This window comes from Dama dama, chromosome 7 (genome assembly GCF_033118175.1).
Source record: "Dama dama isolate Ldn47 chromosome 7, ASM3311817v1, whole genome shotgun sequence".
NCBI lineage: Eukaryota > Metazoa > Chordata > Mammalia > Artiodactyla > Cervidae > Dama > Dama dama.
Window position 1 is genome coordinate 49,815,278 of NC_083687.1, and position 21,508 is coordinate 49,836,785.

The window sequence follows — 21,508 nt, forward strand, 5'->3', positions numbered from 1 at the left end:
ATTCTCTCTCTCTCTTTTTTTTTTTTTAAACAATTTCTCCAATAATTTTTCTTCTGGCTGATGCTTTATTTCCTCACTTTTCACAAGGCAGAACATGTACTGAGAGTGGGTAGATTTTCTTGTGCATGTGTGATTGGTTAAGAGCTGTTGTTGGTATTTGAAATACTCTTTTGACCTTGATGTGCTGGCTTGGCAGCAATCTTTCTTGTGTAAGCTGAAGCAGAAAAACAATCCATGTAAAACTCCATGTCCTCTGTGATGCTGGGCACGTTGTGCTCTTTATATATGAAACGCCACTAATTGTAGTGCAGATAGGAGATGCTGTGATTGGTGATGAGGGTGGTGGCGGCGGCAGCGGTATTATTCTCAATACAATAATGTTTTCTGGCCAGAGTCAGGCTCACCCTTTTCTCTTTGCACATCAGTCCCTGAGACCTTGCTATGCACCATGTTCCAGCCATATAAGGAGAAGACAGATTGCTTGGCCTCCAGAAGAGGGGAGACACTGACAGTAAGCCATGATAGAGGCTACTGCAGACTCTTGACCCTCATGGAGAGAGACTGCTTCTCTGTCTTCCGTGGAGAAAAGAGGAGCTTCTGGGGAGCAGAGAGAGGGAGGGTTGATGGAGTTGCATCTCAACAGGGTTTCCGGAATTGTTGGCATTTTGCACCAGATCATTCTTCGTCGGGGGGTCCATGCTGTGCTTGGGAATGGATTCCGACAGCCTGGGCTGAAGACAGAGATTTATGGGTGTCGGTTGTGGAAGCTGTGGGTGAGATGGCCCGGGGGCCGGGGCGTGTGGAAAGAGGAAGCGTGAGCCGGGTGGGATGGGTCTGGAGAACAGCAGATGGTTCCCATTACTATGCAGTCCTGTCTCTCACGAGCCCGTCCCAAACCCACAGGCCATTGGAATTTTCTCCTGTTCCTGTCTTTTAAAATCCAAAGCACCCATGTTGCACCTAAAGGCTGACCATCCTGGAGACCTTTTGAGTCTGACTGCTCTGTATCCCTGTTAACTTCTCTGGGGAATTCCGCTGTGAGCTCATAAGTCTGGGGCGCCATTTCTGTACCCTCTTGCTCTTTTTTTCTCAACCAGTTAAACCCAGTTACAACTCCTCCTCTGAGGGCTGTGGGAGGCTTAGCTGATGATTCTGGGTTCAGCTGAACATTTTGACTAGAGGACAAAGTTCAGGTCCCCTCAGAAAAGCCTGACACCCATGTCCTTCCTGCCAGCTCCTGGAGCTTGGGGTGACTCACTGATCCAACAGGATTTGTTTGGTGACCCCGAGCCCTGACCCATGAGCAGCCTGAAAGGAGAACCTCTGTGACCTTATCTCTGAAAACACCCCTTGGCAGACTGGTGGTTTATTTTACTAAAAATAAGAAATGGGTGAACACTTTTTTGGAGGGGGCTACTATTTAAATAAATTGAATAAAAACAAACTAATAAAAATCAGCTGGAAATGGATAAACAGCAAGGTCCTACTGCACAGCACAGAAAACTATATTCAATATCCTGTGATAAACCCTAATGGAAAAGAATATTAAAAATGTATATACATATAACAATCCCTTTGCTGTACAACAGAAATTAACATATCATTTTAAATCAAGTATACTTCAATAATAAAAGTTAGCTGGATGTTGAAGCAATGTGTTAAAATATAAAGCACGGGCTCACTGTTTATTTTGGAAAAAACATTAAAATTCCGTGAATCCTGTTGTAACTGGGGCTCAGCACCAGGAAGTCTGGTTCGAGGGTTTCCTAAGCGAAGCCGCTGGGAGGACAGGGGTGCTGTGAACTGTTTTCTCTCTTGCTGGGCTTATCTGCCAGGAGAGGGGCAGCGTGTGACCGATGTTTTCACCTGGCTGCTTCTGAACTTTGACCCACTGTTGCAACAGGGGTCACGGCAGAAAGGGCAGGCCCCAGGCCCCCGTGCAGCTCACCGGCCTGCAGGCCAGGTGTCAGCAGCATGCTCCAAGCTGGTGAGAGGTGTCAGTGCCCCCACTGGCTGGCTTTGGCGCATGGAAACTGTGTGATGCAGGGGGAAGTGGCGTCTCCCTGGAGAGGCGAATGTGGTCCAGAGGGAGCCCCGGGCTCTGGAGGGACTTGCAGCATCGTCTGGGCCACTCACCCCTTCTACTTATCCATCCAGTCTGTCCACATGTTCTGGGGCTGCACTCTTTAATTTTTTTTAAATTTTTTTAAAAAAGCATTTTTGATTTTATATTTGAGTATGGCTGATTAATGGGTTTCCCAGGTGGCTTAGTAGTAAAGAATCCACCTGGCCATGTAAGGCACTCAGGAGACATGGGTTCGATCCCTGGGTCAGGAAGATCCCCTGGAGGAGGGAATGATAACCCATCCAGTATTCTTGCCTGGAGAAGAGCATGGCCTGAGGAGCCTGGCGGGCTAAAGCCCATGTGGTTGCAAAGAGTCAGACCTTTGCAAGCACACACACACATAGCTGGTTATAACAGTGTTGTGATGGTTTCAGGGGCGCAGCAAAGGGGTTCAGCCATACCCCTACATGGATCCATTCTCCCCCAAGCTCCCCCCCATCCAGTCCGCCACGCACTCTTTAGCTTTTGCCCGAGTGCTGGGTCCTGGCTGATTTTGCTTCTTGTCCAACTTGCTGATTTAATAATGGCATGAATCAGAAGGCGAGCTCAGCTTGCACCCACAAGCCGCGGCACTCGGGTGTTTTAGCTCAGCAGGAACAGTGGGGTCTCAGCCTCTGTTTCAGAGCCAAGGCCCAGGCTGGATTCACTCTGGCTGTGTGCTGACCGCACCCCCCCTTCCGCACCCCCCACCTCACCCTTACCCTGGCCACGTGTCCATCCCCCTCGACTGACAGGTCAGGGTGGAGAGTGGCCTTCTTAGAACTGAGGTTTCAAAGCTCCTTTGGGGCGGGAGTGTCAGAGCGGAGGGGACGGGTGTGTTCATGCCATTGTCCCCAGAGCTGTCAGCCTGGCCATGATTTGGGGGGCTTTAAAGTCATCTGGAGAAGCAGGAGGGCAGACCCGCCCGCCTTGGGCGTGAGTGCTTCCATTCAGAATAATGTGATTCTACATCGCTAGGTCCCCCACGCTCTCCTGTTATATCCACGTGTGCCAAGTTTATAAAGTTGTCGGTTTCCGTAAACTCAAGTGCCCACAGCCTTTTCATTTTAATTCAGCTTTCAGCGGGAGATGCACGTGAGCAGTAAGATGGGTGGCTGGTGCCCAGCTTCTCCACCCTTGTCGGAGATCTGCTGACGCGCCTGGCGTAAAGCCAGCCTCAGGTCCTTTCCCCGGGGCAGGGTGGGCTAGGGCTGAGGGTAGGGGCCGAGCAGACTGGACTTCGCTTCTGGAACCCGCAGGAGCTAGCTGGAGGGACTCAGCCTTCTGCAGACACATTACAACCCAGGAGACGTTAATCTAGTTTGTGCCAGGCGCTGCACCCACAACACCCACCTCCCTTGTGTGGGAACTGACATGATTGGGGAAAACTGGATAAACCTTTGAAGATGCAGAAGGCAGAGTGGGCCACAGGGGGCCAATCAAGGGATTCTTCGGGAACTTCCTTCTCACTCCCTCTGATGGAGATGCAAAACCAGGGGGCCCGCTTTGCTCAGCATGGAGCCAGCCTGCCAGCCTGCCGGGAGCTGTGGAGACACGTGGCTGCCGCAGTGGCAATGAGTCAGCATCCCACCTGCCTCGGAGGCCCCGCGAACCCGCAAGGGTGCTCATCCCCCGGGTTAATATTAACCATCCAGGAGGGCCCCAGGCAAACCCAGGAAGCGGGGCGTGGCGACCCAGGGCGGGAGGCTGGGGAAGCCCGGAGCCCAGAGTCCTCTTAACCTGGTCCTTCAGCTCGCTCAGCTTTCCTCTCCTGAAATTCATTTTCTCCTTCCCTGCTGCCCAGGTGTTTGAGTGAAACGCTGCCACTGGCCTGACCCATGCTGGGGAGGGGCCTGAGAGCCACAGTGCATTTGTGAATTTCCAGAAAGGCTTTGGCACAGGGGACTCTGCTCTGTTCTGTGGCAGCCCGGATGGGAGGGGGTTCTAGGGGAGAATGGATACGTGTACATGTATGACTTCCTGGCGGCCCAGAGGTAAAGAATCCGCCTGCAAAGCAGGAGACTCAGGTTGGATCCGTGGGTCGGGAAGATCCCCTGGAGAAGGAAATGGCAACCCACGCTAGTCTTCTTGCCTGGAGAATCACAGAAGTGCCTGGTGGGCCACAGTCCATGGGGTTGCAGAAGTGTCGGATACAACGGAGTGACCGAGCATAGCACAGCGCTTAAGTGTGGCTGACTCCCTTCGCAGTTCACCTGAAACTATCACAACATTGTTAGCGGGCTATACCCCAGGACAAAGTAACAAGTTTAAGAAAAAGACAGGGCTTTGGGTCAGAGCCGGGTGAGAGGTCAAGGTCCGTGGCTGATGCTGCAGAGGGTCAATTCCCCTGTAGAAGGGCTTTCCTGGGCCAGCCCGCACCCTGTCGCTGGGCCCGTGATGTCTCGACTCTGGGAAACACGTCAGGCCTCTGCTGTGTGGAAAAGTGAATTCTGACAGCTGTGAGCGAGTTCTGGAGATTTGGGGGAAAGGGTGCTGAAGGGGGCCAGGTGGCGTCGCAGCTCCTGTCCTTGGAGGCTTATCACCCACCGACAGATAAACAGACTTGGCCCACATGATTCACGAGGGGGGCTTAACTCCTTCTGGGATTGCCAGTTCCCGGGAAATTGGGGGAAAAACAAGCAGAAAGAGGAAGGTTTGTTTGTTTGCTCGACAAATGTTTACCGAGCACCGTGACGTGGCGGCCTGTCCTCGGCCTCGGAAGATGCACAGCTCCAAGCAAGGCCGGCGAGTTCCCGGTCGTCCCGCAGTGTCCACTCCAGGGAGAGAGGACAAGAGGTATATTAGGCATTCAAATAAACAAATAAGAGAATCCACAAGCAGCCAGCGCCCTGGACACAGAAAACCAGGCGGTGGTTCTCAAATGTGAGACCCCGTCACACTCATATGGGGCCGGGGGTGGGGTCAGTTAAAACACAGATGGCCTGGCCCCGGCCCAGCGTTTCTGGTTCGGTGTGTCCAGGGAGGGGCCAGGTAATCTGTCTTTCTCACAAGGTCTCAGGTGATGCCGTTGGTCCTGGTCCCTGGACCATACTTTGAGAGCGACTGAGGAGGGTCTCAGGGCAAGGTGGTGGGTGAGGGCAAATTTGGGAAGCCACGGGGGGTGGGGGCAAATTTGGGAAGCCACTCAGGAAGGCTCAAGGAGGTCAGGGCTGTTCACGTTCCAGCGGCTGAAGAGGCAGGCGTGGAGGCTGTCTGTTATTTGCAGTTCTTTTTGGAATGGACAGCTGCAAAGAAAGGAAAACAGTGTACCTCTCATCTCTCTCTCTCTCCACTTTTGTCCCTATTCAGATGAGCATTTGGAATCTCATTGTTCTGGGGAGCTGGCCATCTAGCTGGCCTCAAGGCATGATGCTACTTTGTGGCCTAGAATATTCCCATCTATTTGTTAGTTCTCACGAAGCAGCAGTTTAAAGCTGATCTGAGTTTAAACATTTCAGGAACATCCCTGATACCAGAGGGAAGGAGGTCCTTGTTCTGGTTGTAACCAGCTCTGAGGCTCCCTGGGTCCCGTCTCCTCAGTTACCCACTGTGTAGTGGTATGTGTTTGTGTGCGCTTTCTTTTTTAAAGTTTTATTGAAATATAGTCGATTTATATGCGTTAATTTCTGCTATACAGCCAAGGGATTCAGATACATACATACATATATTCTTTTCTCTTATGGCTTATCACAGAGTAGTGAATATAGTTCCCTGTGTTATATAATTTTTGCTGTTGTTGTTTAATTAAGTCATGTCCGACTGTTTGCAACCCCATGGATTGTAGCCTGCTTGACTCCTCTGTCCATGGGGTTCTCTTGGCAAGAATACTGGAGTGGGTTGCCATTTCCTTCTTCTGTGTTTTTTTTTTTTTAAATATTTATTTTATTTATTTATTTGGCTGCACCATATCAGGTTGCAGCATGTGGGATCTAGTTTTCTGACCGGGGATGGAACCCGGGTCCCCTGCTTTTGGGAGGACAGAGTCTTAGCCACTGGACCACCAGGGAAGTCTGGTAGTTGTGTTTTCGTAAAATAAAGATAAAAAGCATCACAGATTAAAAGATCATAATTGACCTGAAGACAGAAGATATAACTCCTTCATCTTTCCATCCTCGGGGTCTAGCAGCAAGCCTGCCCTAACAGTAAGCCATGCATGCTTGTTGATTGCAAATATTCAATCAATTATTTAGTCACAACCAGGCACTATGCTAGGTGCTGGGAGTATAAAAACAAAGGCAGACCTGGCCCCTGCTCTCATGGAGTTCACAGTCTAGGTCAGGTATACAGACAAATTAACAGTCTTCCTTGATGGCTCAGACTGTAAAGACTCCGCCTGCAATGGGGGAGACCCAGGTTTAATCCTGGGAGTTGAGAAGATCCCCTGGAGAAGGGAATGGCTACCCTCCCATTATTCTTGACTGGAGACTTCCATGGATGGGGGAGCCTGGCGGGGTCCAAAGAGTCAGATATGACTAAGCGACTAACACTTTCACCCCACACTACCATATAGGGTGCTGTCTTGAAGTCTATACTAGGAGTGAGATGGGGCACTATGGAAACATATGGTCTAGGGAGGTCAGGAAGGCTTCCTGGAAGCAGTGGCAGATAACATGGAGGATGAGTGGGCTGGATAAGCAGGAGTGTGCATCTGCTCAGGCCTGGAGGTGGGAGGCACACTCCCTGACTGGCTTCAGTTCAGGATAGCTGGGGCCGAGAACTGGGACGTGCTCCTGAAGGGCACTGTAGGGAGGGGTTGGTGTTAGGGCACATGGAGGACGCGTCTTAGGGGTCTCACTGGCTCGTTGCCATTTACACCAAGCACAAAGGTTCTGCCTTACGTGCCCAGTGGGAATCAGTCAAATACCCGGGGTGGGGAAACTTGCTGCGGTGCTCACTGGACTCTGTTTTGAGTTGGCTGTGTTTGAAAGTCCTGGTTCCCAGCCTTCACTTCCTCCCAGCTGTTGAACGGGGAGGGCTGGGCAAACCTGTTTGGGTGAAGGAAGAGCTTGTTGAACTCTGTACCTTCAAAGAGCCTTCTTGGAACAGAAGTGACAACTCTATTATAATGTGGTTTGGGGGTGAAATATCATGTCCAAAATGGTTGCTGAAACACTAAAATATGATTTTTGTGCCCAGCGAGGTGTAGCTGGCTTCCTGTGAGCGATGTCTACTCGCCTGGCGAGTAGGTCCTGGCTAATGACCCTGTGACCTGGGGCAAATCAGTTAGTCTTTTGGCACCCAACTTATTTACAGTTACAAAATGGAAGGTCAGGGGATGTTGTGCGTAGGAATGAGATGGTGATTGTGAAAACACTGGGCTCTTTCTGGACAACATCAAGCGTCCAGGACATGGGCTGTTAGAGGCGTTTAGTTTAGTTGAGCTGATATGGCAATGGTCACCGCTTCTGCTGTGTGTCTGGGCGTCCTTAATGGTTAAGTATGCAGCCCAGAACCTGTGTCTAGTTTACTTCCGTAAAAATACTTTCTCCTTGCTTTTATATAGACTTTCTCCTATTTTATTTATTCAAAGACTAGTACGTTCAGAAACTTTAGGTTAATAAAACATCCCCAGTAGAAAGAGAAGGGGCCAGGTACAACTTTTCCAATTAATCTTGCATTAACTTGGGAAAAGCTGTGGATTTGCAGCGAGAAGTTTGTGTTTTGTGTGAGAAAAGTGCATCGTCTCAGAAACTCTTTGGATCCCTTGCTGTCCTTTCAGAAAAGGTGATTGAGATTCCCCAGGGCACCCCACTGCTGTCTCCAGCAGGTTGCACCCCCTTTTGAAGAGCTCGGGTCTTGTTCAGACTTGCAGATTGAATCACTCCCTCTGTCCTGATGGACTTGTTTTCCGGCCAGGCTTCCTCCTGTGGCAGCTGACCTGGATTTTCTCTCTTCCACTTGGGTTTTTTTTTTTTGACCCCAAGAGATACTGAGGTTCAGACGGGCGTTACTTGGAGGGGAGAGGCATGCAGCATTTTCTAATTGGTCAGGATGTTCTATTTCTTGGGCTGGCTCCCACGTTCGTTTTGCAGGCATGAAAGGAACTCTCCACTCTGGACACGGAGTGTCTTTTCATGGGGGTTTTTCTATTTTCCATGCCTGATTTCCTTCCCATTTCTCTCCACCATTTTGAAGAATGGCATGGACGGTGGAGAAAAGCACTTTCATGTTAAAATGTGAGCCACGTGCTTGGTGCAAGAAAGCAGGGAGTTACTCATCCTAACAGGCTAATGCCAAATGCAAATGAAAATTCGAGGCTGAGCAAAATAAACTCGCTTTTTAAACCCTGAGGTCTAACCAGCAGATTCCTAAAGGGAAGCTAAGTGCCTTTAATGAGCTTTTGCATGAAGCACATTCTCCCCAATTCCTGTTCTTCTGTAGATATCTTAAGGCAGCATAATTGGAATCGGAGCTAGATTTCTATATTCTCTCTCTCTCTTTTTCCCTCTGATGGATGAAAATTAGGGTTTATTCAATATCAGTTATCTATTGCATTTTTAAAATTTTAATGACATTTTATTTAACCAAATATACATAAAACATTATCATTTTAACATGTAATAAGTTTAAAATTATTGAGATAATTTACATCTTTTTTCTTGCAAAATGTTGGAGACTCAGTGTGCCTTTCATAGTTACAGCACATTGCAGTTTTGACCATCTGTATTTCAAATACTCAATGGCCGATAGCCATTTGTGGCCGCCTGTTCAACAGTAGAGCAATTATAGGTATCAGTTCAGTTCAGTCGCTCAGTCGTGTCCAACTCTTTGCGACCCCATGAACTGCAGCACGCCCGGCCTCCCTGTCCATCACCAACTCCCAGAGTTTACCCAAACTCATGTCCATTGAGTCAGTGATGCCATCCAGCCATCTAATCCTCTGTTGTCCCCTTCTCCTCCTGCCCTCAATCTTTCCCAACATCAGGGTCTTTTCAAATGAGTCAGCTCTTTGTATCAGGTGGCCAAAATATTGGAGTTTCAGCTTCAACATCCGTCCTTCCAATGAACACCCGGGACTGATCTCCTTTAGGATGGACTGGTTGGATCTCCTTGCAGTCCAAGGGACTCTCAAGAGTCTTCTCCAACACCACAGTTCAAAAGCTTCAATTCTTCAGCGCTCAGCTTTCTTTGTAGTCCAACTTTCACATCCATACACGACTATTGGAAAAATTACAGCCTTGACTCTACAGACCTTTGTTGACAAAGTAATGTCTCTGCTTTTTAATATGCTGTCTAGGTTGGTCTTAACTTTCCTTCCAAGGAGTAAGCGTCTTTTAATTTCATTGCTGCAGTCACCATCTGCAGTGATTTTGGAGCCCCCCAAAATAAAGTCAGTCACTGTTTCCCCATCTCTTTGCCATGAAGTGATGGGACCGGATGCCATGATCTTAGTTTTCTGAATGTTGAGCTTTAAGCCAACTTTTTAATTTAGGTTAAATATAAATATAGCTCCAGATTAATCACCTTAAGGATTTAAAGAGAGCAGAGTGATATTCCAGCATCTTCTGAGGCTGCAAGATTTCACTGACGGTAAACTCCAGGAATAACAATAATCGTTCACGTTATTAGATATACTTCCCTATCAGCTTGAATTTAGGTTTAAATAACAGAAAGTGAAATGAAATTAAAAAGGAAAAAGCATATGTTACAAAATTCAAAAAAAGGTAACATTTGGTACATTTTTGTATTCTCTTAAAATCCAAACTTGGCTTCAAATGGAAGAGCATTCCAAGTTCAATGTGTGTGTGTGTGTGTGTGCGCACACGTACGCACGCTCAGTTCCTCAGTCGTGTCTGACTCTTTGTGACCCCATGGACTGTAGCCCTCCAGGCTCCTCTGTCCATGGAATTTTCCAGGCAAGAATACTGGAGTGGGTTGCCATTTCCTTCTCCAGGATCTTCCTGACCCAGGGATTGAACCCACATCTCCTGCATCCCCTGCATCTCCTGCATTGCACGTGGATTCTCTACCACTTGAGCCACCGGGGATGCTGGGTAGAAACCATATAATTCAGAGACTGCCTTCCTACCTACAGCATTTAAGAAAATCCTGCCTGGGACTTAGGGGCATGCCTTCCAACACACAGAGCATTCGGCATGCAGGGGAGACAGAGTGTGAACCTTCTTTCAAGGAAAGGAAAAGAAAGCATAAAGGGGTCAGGAGCAGAGTCAGTCTTCAGGTCTAGTTAGAGGCTGAGCTAAGACATCCTCATCCCAGACCCGAGCAGACGACAAAGTGTTTCCTCAGAGCCGCGAGAGGATGGCAGGGAGTGATGACCACATCTTATGCCCTGCACACGGCCGGAGGCTGAGCGGATGAGTTCTTGGTTCTCATGCAACATTACAAGGAAGGCAGGTGAGATGGGCCAGATCAGGAATGTTCCCGGGCCTGCTGGCTGTACTGACCAGAGTAGCCTGCGGCTGCACCTCTTTGCTCACCTCAGACAGGAATTTGGGAAAGTGAAGCAGAGTTATTATCTGAATACTTGTCTGCAGCTGTGGGAATGGAAGCCGCCCTGAACTCACAGCAGATTCCAGATGCATCATCCCCCTTTCCTAGATCATGTGGCCACTTGAATCATTCCAGGGTTCAGTTCAGTTCAGTTCAGTCACTCAGTGGTGTCCAACTCTTTGCGACCCCACAAACCACAGCATGCCAGGCCTCCCTGTCCATCACCAACTCGGGGAGTTTACTCAAACTCATGTCCATTGAGTCAGTGATGCCATCCAACCATCTCATCTTCTGTCATCCCCTTCTCCTCCTGCCCTCAATCTTTCCCAGCATCAGGGTCTTTTCCAATGAGTCAGCTCTTCACCTCAGGTGGCTAAAGTACTGGAGCTTCAGCTTTAGCATCAGTCCTTCCAATGAACCCAGGACTGATTTCCTTTAGAGTGGACTGGTTGGATTCCAGGGTAATTCCTTATTATCAGTACTTTTCTGCTCAGCACTGAGCAGTTATAAATGGGGCGTTTGATGATGCTGATGATAAGACAGTTTGCTTGCTTGAATTGGGATCCAAATAAGGTTTACATTGCGGGGTTGTTATATGCCTGTCTTCTTTAATCTGTTTGTTGTTGTTCAGTCATTAAGTCGTGTCTGACTCTCTGAAACCCCATGGACTGCAGCATGCCCACTTCCCCGTCCTTCACCATCTCCCAGAGTTTACTCAAACTCATGTCCACTGAGTCAGTGATGCCATCCAACCATCTCATCTTCTGTCATCCCCTTCTCCTCCTGCCCTCAATCTTTCCCAGCATCAGGGTCTTTTCCAAAGAGTTGGCTCTTCTCATCAGGTGGCCAAAGTGTTCAAATTTAATCAGTAGCTCTCCGCTTTGCCTTTTCTTCCTTGCCATTTTCCAGTTTTTGCTTGTTTTTGAAGAAACCAGGTCGTTTTTCCCATGGAGTTTCCCACAGCCTTCATTTTGCTGATTGAAGCTCAGGGTGTTGTTTATCACTGGGCTGTGTCACCTGCATTTCTGAGCCTCTGAGTTGGCAGTGAGATCTGACTTCACCTGAGTGAGATTTCCTTTGGCACAAAGCCCCACCTGGAAGTGGTCTCATCATCTCTGACCTCAGCTCTGTCTCCCTCTTGCTCAGGCCGTTTCTGCCCCCTGGTCTTGAACACTAGGCACGCGCTCTCCAAAGGGCCCGCCCAGCTTCCCCACCTGCCTCTCGCCGCCTTTGAGTCTTGGCTCAAAGTTTCTCTTCTTGATGAGGGTGGCCCTGGCCACCTGTTAACCACACGGAACCTTGACCAGCACTTCCGGTCACAGAGCAGTGCCTGACACGTGATGCGGTCCCTCCGTCTGCGCAGGATGAGTTAAAGACAGGGAACCACGTTCCTCCCATCTTACTCTGCCTGGGATGCCACTGGCAATCACAGCGCATGTTTCCTCGGGTGCCAGGCACCACTCAGCCCCAGGCGTGCTGTGCACTGAATGCGGGGCTTATTTCAATGTCACTCAGCATAGGGCAGGTCCTACCGTTGTCCTCCTACAGACAAGACTGGCGGGCTTGGAGGTGCCCTGCCCAGGGCCTCCAAGGAAAGGCTTGTGGCTCCAGCCTTGAGGAATGCAGTCAGCAGAGAGCCTGCAGCCATCAGCCTCTTGTTCAGAGTCAAACGTACCCTGGGCTGTGTACACGGGTGGATCCCAGCAGGAGGACAAAAACCTGGCCACCAAGCCCCAGCCTTGACGGACCAACACATGCTCCCCAAATCCCCATGGGACCAGCTCAGCCTTTGTCCAAGTTCAGCTTCTCTTTCTGCCCGAACTTGACAGCTCCACCCCCGTCTCTGAAGGTGTCCGTGTTCAGCACGTGTGCTCAGTTGTGTCCGACTCTTTATGACCCCACTGACTGTAGCCCACCAGGCTCCCCTGTCCGTGGGGTCTCCCAGGCAAGGGTACTGGAGTGGGTTGCCATTTCCTTCTCCAGGGGATCTTCCCCACCCAGGGATCGAACCCGAGTCTGGTGCATTAGCAGGTAGATTCTTTACCACTGCACCCCTGGGGGAGCCTAATAAATGCTCTGCAAGCCAAACTCCATCTCAACATCCACATCCTGGAAACCCCAGCGTATGATGCCAAGGAAGCAAAATCTCAGAAAGTGAGCTGAGCTTCCCAGGGTCCCAGTGCAGCGCTGGCAGAGGAGGAATTTGACCGGGCTCTGGTCTCTCCAGTGGGATGTGCTGTTTCCAGAAGCACCACATACCTCCCAGAGCCCTGAATCTGGGGAAGTCCCATCCACACCGGGCCTCTGCTCTGGGTTTCAGCTGCTTGGGTGAGGCAGCCTAGCCACACTCAACATGTCTCTGCAGGAAACTGGATTCTCGGTCACAGCTGGTGACCTACACTGCAGTGTAAGAAGGTGAGCTGTCCATTTCCTAAGCGGCAACTAGGAAAAGGTTCACGGAGGGGGAGGAGGAGGAGGGGCTGTGGAAGAGGATGTTCTTACCGCTGCAGGTGGGAACAGTAAGCCATTTCAGAGTTTTGACAAAAACCCTTAAAAACAGTAGTCTTTGATTTCCTCATTTCAGTAAATTAACGTACGGGGAGTGGAAAGAAAAAAACAAAAGATGAAAGGGATCAGCAGTCCCTGTGAGTCCCTGCTTTTGTCCTTGGGGCTTTGGTGCCCTCAGGATCAAAAACCTCACTTTATCTCCTGGCCGCTGGGTAGGTCCCTCCCCTGTGTCCCAGAGGTTGGTTACTTAACTTACCTTTTTACGTTCAACCCCTGGCCGCACTTTGTAGGTTAGATCGCATGGTGGTTAGATGGCATCACCGACTCAATGGACATGAATCTGAGCCAGCTTCAGGAGACAGTGGGGAACAGAGGGACCTGGCAGGCTGCAGTCCATGAGGTCGCAGAGTTGGACATGACCTAGCAACCGAACAACAACAATCACTGTGTAATCTGTTTATGGTCTGTTCTTCCCCTCTAGACTTTGGGGGTCCTCGGGTCAGGGGCTCTGTCACGACCTTATGTTTCTCTGGTGACCTTTTGCGTTCCTCTCTCCTTGCAGGGGGGAGGCACTGATGACATCCTTGGTGAACAAAGTGACTGAAGGTTAAGTGGTGAGCAGTGGCTTATCTTCCAGAACGGCAGTTCCTGCAGGCGATGGGTGTACGTGGCAGGGAGGAGACTATCACAGAGCCGCAGCGTCCCTACTGACTCCTAGACCAATGAGCTTATGATTCCTTTGTTCAGCTACGGGATGGAGCCCTGGGCTTTTATCCACGTTTCCTTAAGAAGTAAAGGCTGACTTTATTGCGCTTTGCAGATACTGCGATTGTTTTTTTGTTTTTTTTTTAATTGAAGGTTTGGGGCAACCCTGTGATGTCAGATGATGGTTAACTTTTTTTTTTTTTTAGCATTAAAGTTTTTTTTTAAAGTCTTTATTGAATTTGTAACAATATTGCTTCTGCTTTATGTTTTGATTGTTTGGCTGTGAGAGATCTGAGCCGCCTAACCAGGGATCGAACCCGTGCCTCTTGCACTGGAAGGTGAGGACTTAATCACTGGACCACCAGGGAAGACCCCTGGCAATAAAGTATTTTAAATTAAAGTATGCACACTGTTTTTCTAGACATCATGCTCTTGTGCACTTTATAGACTACAAGTGAAGTGCAGACATAACTCATATGCCTGGGAAACCAAAGCCCGCGTGTGACTTGCTCTGTCGGGACGCCCGCTTTATTGTGTGGTCTGGAACCCAGCCCGCGGAGTCTCCGAGGTCTGCCCATGTGTGTTCTCCTGGTCCCGTCTGGCTCCTGCTTTGGGTCCAGGTGGAACTCCCTCCCAGCTCACTTGCCACGGGAGGAAAAAGCCCAGGCAGGCGTTCCCCAGGTGGGACCCAAACCACCCTGCCTTCTTTCTCTGGGTGACTCTTTGATCTCTTGTTCCCTGGAAACTGGAGGCTCCTTGAAGAATTCTCCCTTGTTTACCCAAAAGCAGTGAACTCTTAACAACGAACCACATTTTGCAGAGTCCTCCGGCCCGGGGCCGAGGGTCTGCAGGCTGGGGTGTGTCCGCAGAGGCGGTGGCAGGGGCGAGCTGGCTCATCCTCGTCCCCTAACGAGGATGTGGAGGCTGGCTCATCACTGGCTCCAGAGGAAAGCAGGGCAATAGCTGGGAAAAGGGCGCGATCAAGGGGAGGTTCGCCTCCAGAAGAGGGCTCTGTCCACGTGCAAGGTTAAAAATGCGCTCCCCAGGCAGCTCAGTGGTAAAGAATCTGCCTGCCAATGCAAGAGAGAAAACACGAGATAAAGGTCTGATCCCTGGGTCAGGACGATCTCCTGGAGAAGGAAATGGCAACCCGCTCCAGTATTCTTGCCTGAAAAATCCCACGGACGGAGGAACTTGGCGGCTACAGTCCATGGGGCCGCGAAGAGTTGGACGTCACTGAGCAACTTAGCGCAGGAGTACAAGGTGAAAACCCCATGTCGGTGAGTATTCCCTGGGCTCTGGTCAAGGCAGAGCCATGGGGCACAGTGATGGGCGCCCAAGGGAAAAGCAAGCTGCGGGTGGAGACGTGAGGGGGCTCAGGGGAGAAGGCGGAGGCAGGGAGTGAGCAGAGGGGCAGCGAGGGTCCACTCTGGAGAGACGGGGCATGTGGTAAGGGAGCAAACTCCCCAGGGGACGACAGAATCCAGGTTACGGAGCCACTAGTGTGGTTGGAGGGTAGTCTGCATTAGAGGCGCCTGGGGAATGAAAAATATACTGATGCTGGGCCTTTTCCCAAGGCAGTCTAACCTAATTGGCCTGGAGTTTGGCCCAAGGGATTCGGATGAGCCAGCTGGTTAGGAGCACCAGCTCTAGACTTCAGAAAGGGGGCAGTACCTCTCCTGGGGGCGGGGAGGAGGAGGGGAGGGCTGGTGGGGACCTGAGAACAGTCAGGTGCGCTTTCCTAGTTCTTTCAGTCACATGTCTCAGTTTCTGACTGCAGACGAGTCCCCTGCAGGTCTTGCTGAAATGCAGATTCTGGTTAGCAGGGCTGGGCGGGGCCTAAGACTCTGCATTTGTAACTCACTCCAGGGGTGCCACTGCTGCAGGACCCTGTTTTGATTGCGTGCTCAGTCGTGTCCGACTCTTTGTGACCCCATGGACTCTAACCTGCCAGGCTCTTCTGTCCAGGGGATTTTCCAAGCAAGAGTACTGGAGTGGGTTGCCATTTCCCCCTCCAGGGGATCGTCACGAACCAGGGATTGCAACCAGGTCTCCTGCGACTCCTGCATTGGAAGGTGGGCTCTTTACCACTGAGCCACCTGGTAAGCCCACTGCTTTGGTTGGTAAGGCTTAAAGTTCACAGAAGGTTTCATGTCGACCCCCTTGTTTTGCATCAGATACGATCTGGCCTACATGACGTGGCTCTTACGGTCCTGAATGTACAGGAGAGGGAAGGAGGTCAGAGAGGGGCAGGCAGAGGAGCAGAGGGTGGCCCCGGGCAGTGATGTCTGGTGGGCCTTTGAGCACTGCGCCACTTTCATCAGCTCACGGATGAGAAACGGCTGCAGGTCCCATCACTCGCCTCAGAGGATGGCACAGAGCTCAGGTCTCCCTGCTCCAGGGCCTGAGCCAGTCCTGGGAACCAGTGAGGGCCTCAGGCCGCCTGCTCTGAGGACAGGCCTGGGTGTGTGACTCCGTGGGGTGCGAGGGCTCACAGATGGATCGCAGTCCCAGGAGGCCACTAGCTGAGCCAGCTGGGCTATTTCGGAAGGTGAAGAGCAGAGACTAAGGTCTGTTGCTGCAGGCGATGGGTTTTGGTGGGGGGACACCCAGAGAAAGACGGGAGGTGGGAGATGCTGCTACAGGCCTCTCGGGGACGGGAAGGATGGTCAAGGTTGAGCGTTACCCTGGCAACCAGCTCTTCTCTGCCTAGAAACGGTGGTACCCATCACTGTGGAACGTCCTCTCTCTCCCCTCTCGTCCTGCTCCTTCTTCGCCCTTCTCCCTGTGGCCTGGGGACTCCTTTTCTGCCATTACTTGTCCGGCTCCCTGCTTCCTGTGACCATTGACTCCTGTGACCAGCTGTGTGCGTTATATTCAGAAATCCTTAGCAGTAAATGTCTAGTTTGAGGATGGGCCTGGAGTTGGGGTCATAGTGCCCCTCTCAGGCCGGTCTCCAGGTGGCCACTTTGGGGTCCAGTCGGCCGAGATCAAGGCAGCAGGGGGAGATGGATGACTCAGAGCGGGTGCCCGAGCTGCCCGGGGGCATGGCGGCCCTCAGAGGGCAAGCAAAGCTGAGCCCCCGTTCTGGGGGACTTGAGAAGAACTGGGATACTAAGCATGTTTCCCAGAAGTTCCAGGATTTCCAGGTGAGGGGAATGAGAATTTGCATTTTCTGGGCCTGAAGTGCTGGGCAGGGCTGTGGTGTCTGGAGCAACCCACGAGACCACAGGTGGGTGAAAGAGTGGGCAGCGTTGGATGAGGTCAAGGAAGATGATAAGCACCTGTGGGTTGAGTTGATGGTCCGTACACCCCGCTTCCTGGGGTCGGTCCTGATCCTGGGCACGGAAGTCAGGCTGGGCCTGGAGGACTGGTGGCAGAGACGGACTGACCCAGGCCATGGTGGACGAGCACAGAGGGGCCCATGTGCAGAGAACCAGGGAAACAGCGTGTCTACACGGAAAGCGGACTCTGCACATCACGCACATGGTCGGGACCTGTTCTCAAACGAAGAGATTTCCGTACGCATTTGTAAACTCCTAAGCGCTGGCAAAGCACCTAATCTGTGCACACTTTTCTTTTTTTGGCTGTGACGTGCGGCTTGCAGGATCTTAGTTCCCCAGGAATGAACCTAGGCCCCCGGCAGGGAAAGCACTGCGTCCTAACCACTGGACCGCCAGGAAATTCCCAACATAGTCTTTATTATTTCAATTTGGTTTTTGCTTTTTAAAAGAATTTTATTAAAGGATAGTTGATTTGCAATGTTGTGTTAATTTCTTCTATACAGCAAAGTGACTCAGTTACACATATATATTAATATATTCTTTTTCATATTCTTTTCCATTAAGGTTTATCACAGGATGTTGAATACAGTTCCCTGTGCTGTATAGTAGGACCTTGCTGTTTCTCCTTCCTGTATATAACAGTTCACCTCTGATCATCCCAGATTCTCAATCCTTTGCTCCCCACCCCCCACTCCTTTGGCAACTTTAAGTCTATTCTCTATGTCTGTGAGTCTGTTTTTGGTTTGTAGATATATTGGTTTGTATTGTATTTTAGATTCCACATATAAGTGATATCATATAATATTTGCTTTCTGACTAGTTCACTGAGCATGATCATCTCTGGGTCCATCCATGTCACTGCAAATGGCACTATTTCATTCTTCGTGATGGCTGAGTAATACTGCAAACATATTTCTAAGCTAATTAGTTCTGTGTGTTGTGTCTGCCTTTCCTGCTAGACTGTGGTTGTCTGAGCAGGATCCGTGCCTTTTCAGAAGGCTTCTCTTTGCATCGTCTGTCTCTTCACACAGACTGTGCCACGGTGACATGGACCCTCTTGGACCCCTACTCGTAGGGAGGTGAGTGGGCCTTACCCTGACGCACTCACTGGGTGAGTGGGATTATCACCATGCCTTACGTGAGATGCAGTAGTGGTTTCTGGTACTACCGCTGGGCTTCGAATCCTGGCTCTGTGGTCTTATGCAGGGCGTTTCATTTTTCCAAGCCTTGATTTTTTCCATCTATGAAAAGATATGATTTACCTCATAAAATTAGAATGAAATTTGAGACACTTGTTCTATATGTAAGACTTAAAAAAAAAAAAGTTTATTAATTTAGCTGGGCCCTGTAGTGCGTGGAATCTTCCATCCTCATTGTGGCATGCGGGATCTTTAGTTGCAGCATGTAAACTCTTAGTTTCGGCATGCGGGATCTAGTTTCCTGACTAGGGATCAAACCTGGGCCCCCTGCATTGGGAGTGTGGTGTCTTAGCCACTGGATCACCGGGGAAGTCCCCATATATATGCAAGACTTCTAGCACAGTACCTGTCACATAGCAAAAGCTAACGAATTTGGGTATTATTACTGTGAGCAGAAAGCCTGGGTCTTGCTCCAGGCTGTGAGCTTGGAGCTCATTATTATTTATTGAGCAGTTACTATGTGCTAACCCTTGTGTTCAGAGGATGAGATGGTTGGATGACATCACTGATTCAATGGATATGAACTTGAGCAAACTCCTGGAGATGGTGAGGGACAGGGCAGCCTGATGTGCTGCAGTCCACGGGGTCGTGAAGTCAGATGCCACTTAACGGCAACCAGCCTTGTTATGTACTCTGCCCTAGTTAATCTTCACAAAACGGTAAATTTTTTTTTTCCTTCCTATTTTATAGATGAGGAAATGGTGGCCCAGAGAGGTTAAGTTCTTAACTGAGGTCACCCCACTGTTAGATGATTCAGCCAATACTTAAATCCACTAACGTTTATGCTTATGTTTGTCACCATTGTGCTAAGTCGCCTGTCTGCAAGGCCTGAGCTCAGTCCTCGGTTTAAAATGAGGCAAGAACAACATTTAGGCTCTGCCCTCGTGACTTAGGCTAGCCCCGCCAGTCTGGTTTGCTTGCGAGCCACTTAGGAGTACAGAGGGAGTGTGCATTGCAACTCTGAGGGTCAGCAGACAAGCTCCCAAGCTGCCTGCCCCGAGACCTGCAGTCATCTTAGCCCTCGGCGAGTGAGCCCGCCTCCACTGCCTGGGCTGTCTGCACACCTGGGGCTGCCCACCTCCTTGAAGCAAGTCCTCTGTTCCTGGTCTGGTTTCTGCTGCCTCTGCCAGACCCAGGTCTCCTGCGCACAGAAGATGCTCAAGAAATGCCACCTGCGTGATGAGTGAAAACCTGTGTGATGAAGGCTAAGCCCCATGTTTCATGTACACTGTATGCCAATCTGACACTGTCAAATCGTGGGGCTGGAGGAGACTCTTGAGAGTCCCTCGGACTGCAAGGAAATCAAGTCAGTCCATCCCAAAGGAAATCAACCCTGAATATTCATTGGAAGGACTGATGCTGAAGCTGAAGCTCCAATAGTTTGGCCACCTGATGTGAAGAGCCAACTCATTGGAAAAGACTCTGATGCTGGGAAAGATTGAGGGCAAGAGGAGATGGGGGTGACAGAGGATGAGATGGTTGATGACATCACCGACTCAATGGACGTGAGTCTGAGCAAACTCCAGGAGATAGTGGAGGACAGAGGAGCCTGTTGAGCTGCAGTCCATGGGGTCACAAAGAGTAGGAGGTAACAGAGCGCCTGAACGAAAAATAACAATGTCGTTTTGAAGGGAAGATTTGAAGGGATGCAAGAAGAATTACAGACTCAGGCCAGAAGGAACTTTGCAAAACCCTTTTGCTTAGAGAGCTGAAGGGAGCTGATATTATTAATACTGACTACTTATTAGCTATTCTGCCAGATGCCCTCAGCACCTGTCCTTATCAAATGCTCTCAGAACTGTGATTATAATGACCATCTTTAGTGTGGAGTATGTTATAGCTGCTAGGCATTGTACCACCTATGATCTGTCCTGCCACCCTCAGCAGGACTCTCTCTCCCTCCCCCCAGCCCCTCCTGTTGAGAACTCTGCCCTCTGAAATTACAACGATTTCCCCCACTGGCAGTCAGAGGACAAGGTTCAGAAACTTGCTGTTGCCCAAGATCACAGAATGAGTTTCGGGGCAGAGTCAGGATTGAAATGCACGCTGATCTAGCATTTCCCACCAGCATTGACTGCCGTGTGCTGTTTCATGAACTGAAACTTAAAGAGAACTGGATTTATTTTTAACTTACTGTTGCCTAGTGCGCCCCTGTCTCCCACCCTAAGGAAGCCTGTCTTCACCAGGCCAGCCCTTCCGTCCAAAGGGAGACTGGCTTCAGGTCTTTGGAAGGAGCTTGGGGTCAAGGTTACATCTGATACAGAGTGAGCTCGCTGCCCTGCAAACATGTGAATCGATGGTTGGCAAACATACTTCTGGTCACAAGCAAACAGTTGAGAATTGGGAAATGAAATGAGCAGAGAAGCAATTCAGATTTGGGGGAATACGTACTGTTTAGGAGTTCTAAACTTTGGGTGAAAATATTGCAAGAGTTGAGTGGACTTACTTTCATTTTCAGTGAGATGTTTGGCAGCCTGTGAGCCAAACCTGAACTGGATTATTAATCCTGTTTTTTCAATGTGTGGCTTTGCTTGCACACGTGACCTTAGTGTGGAAGATATTCAAACAGAGCTTGTTAAATTCAGGTAGATTTGTTTGCTTTTCTCTGCTGCTAAAATATGCATAACATAAAATTTACCATTTTAACCATTTTTTTGGTGTACAGTTCAGAGGGATTAAGTACATTCAGTTGTTGCACAACCATCACCCCCATTCATCTCCAGAGCTTTTTCATCTTCTCAAACTGAACCTCTGTCCCCATTAAACAGTCACTCCCCAGCCTCCCTCCTCCCACGCCCTGGCAATCACTCTTCTCCTTTCTGTCTCTATGGATCTGATTACCTGTAGGGACTTCATGTCGGTGGAGTAATACAGTGTTTGCCCTTTAGTGATGACTGAGGTACTGACCATATAATGTGCTCAGGGTTCATCCACGGTGTGGTGTGTGTCAGAACCCCCTTCCTTTTTTGGGCTGACTTGTTTTCTGTTGTATGAATCCATCTCATTTTATCTGTTGACTCACCAGTGGGTGGACACTCAGGTTGATCCCACCCTCTGGCTGCTGGGAATAGTTCTGCTATCACCACTTCCAGCTTAGGGATCAGGCCCCTGCTGTTCCTTTTTTGTTTGTTTGTTTTTGTTTTTTGGCTGTGCCACATGGCTTGTGGGATCCTGGCTCCCTAACCAGGGTTTGAACCCAGGCCCTTGGCAGTGAGAATGCGGAGTCCTAACCACTAGACTGCCAGGGAATTTCCAGG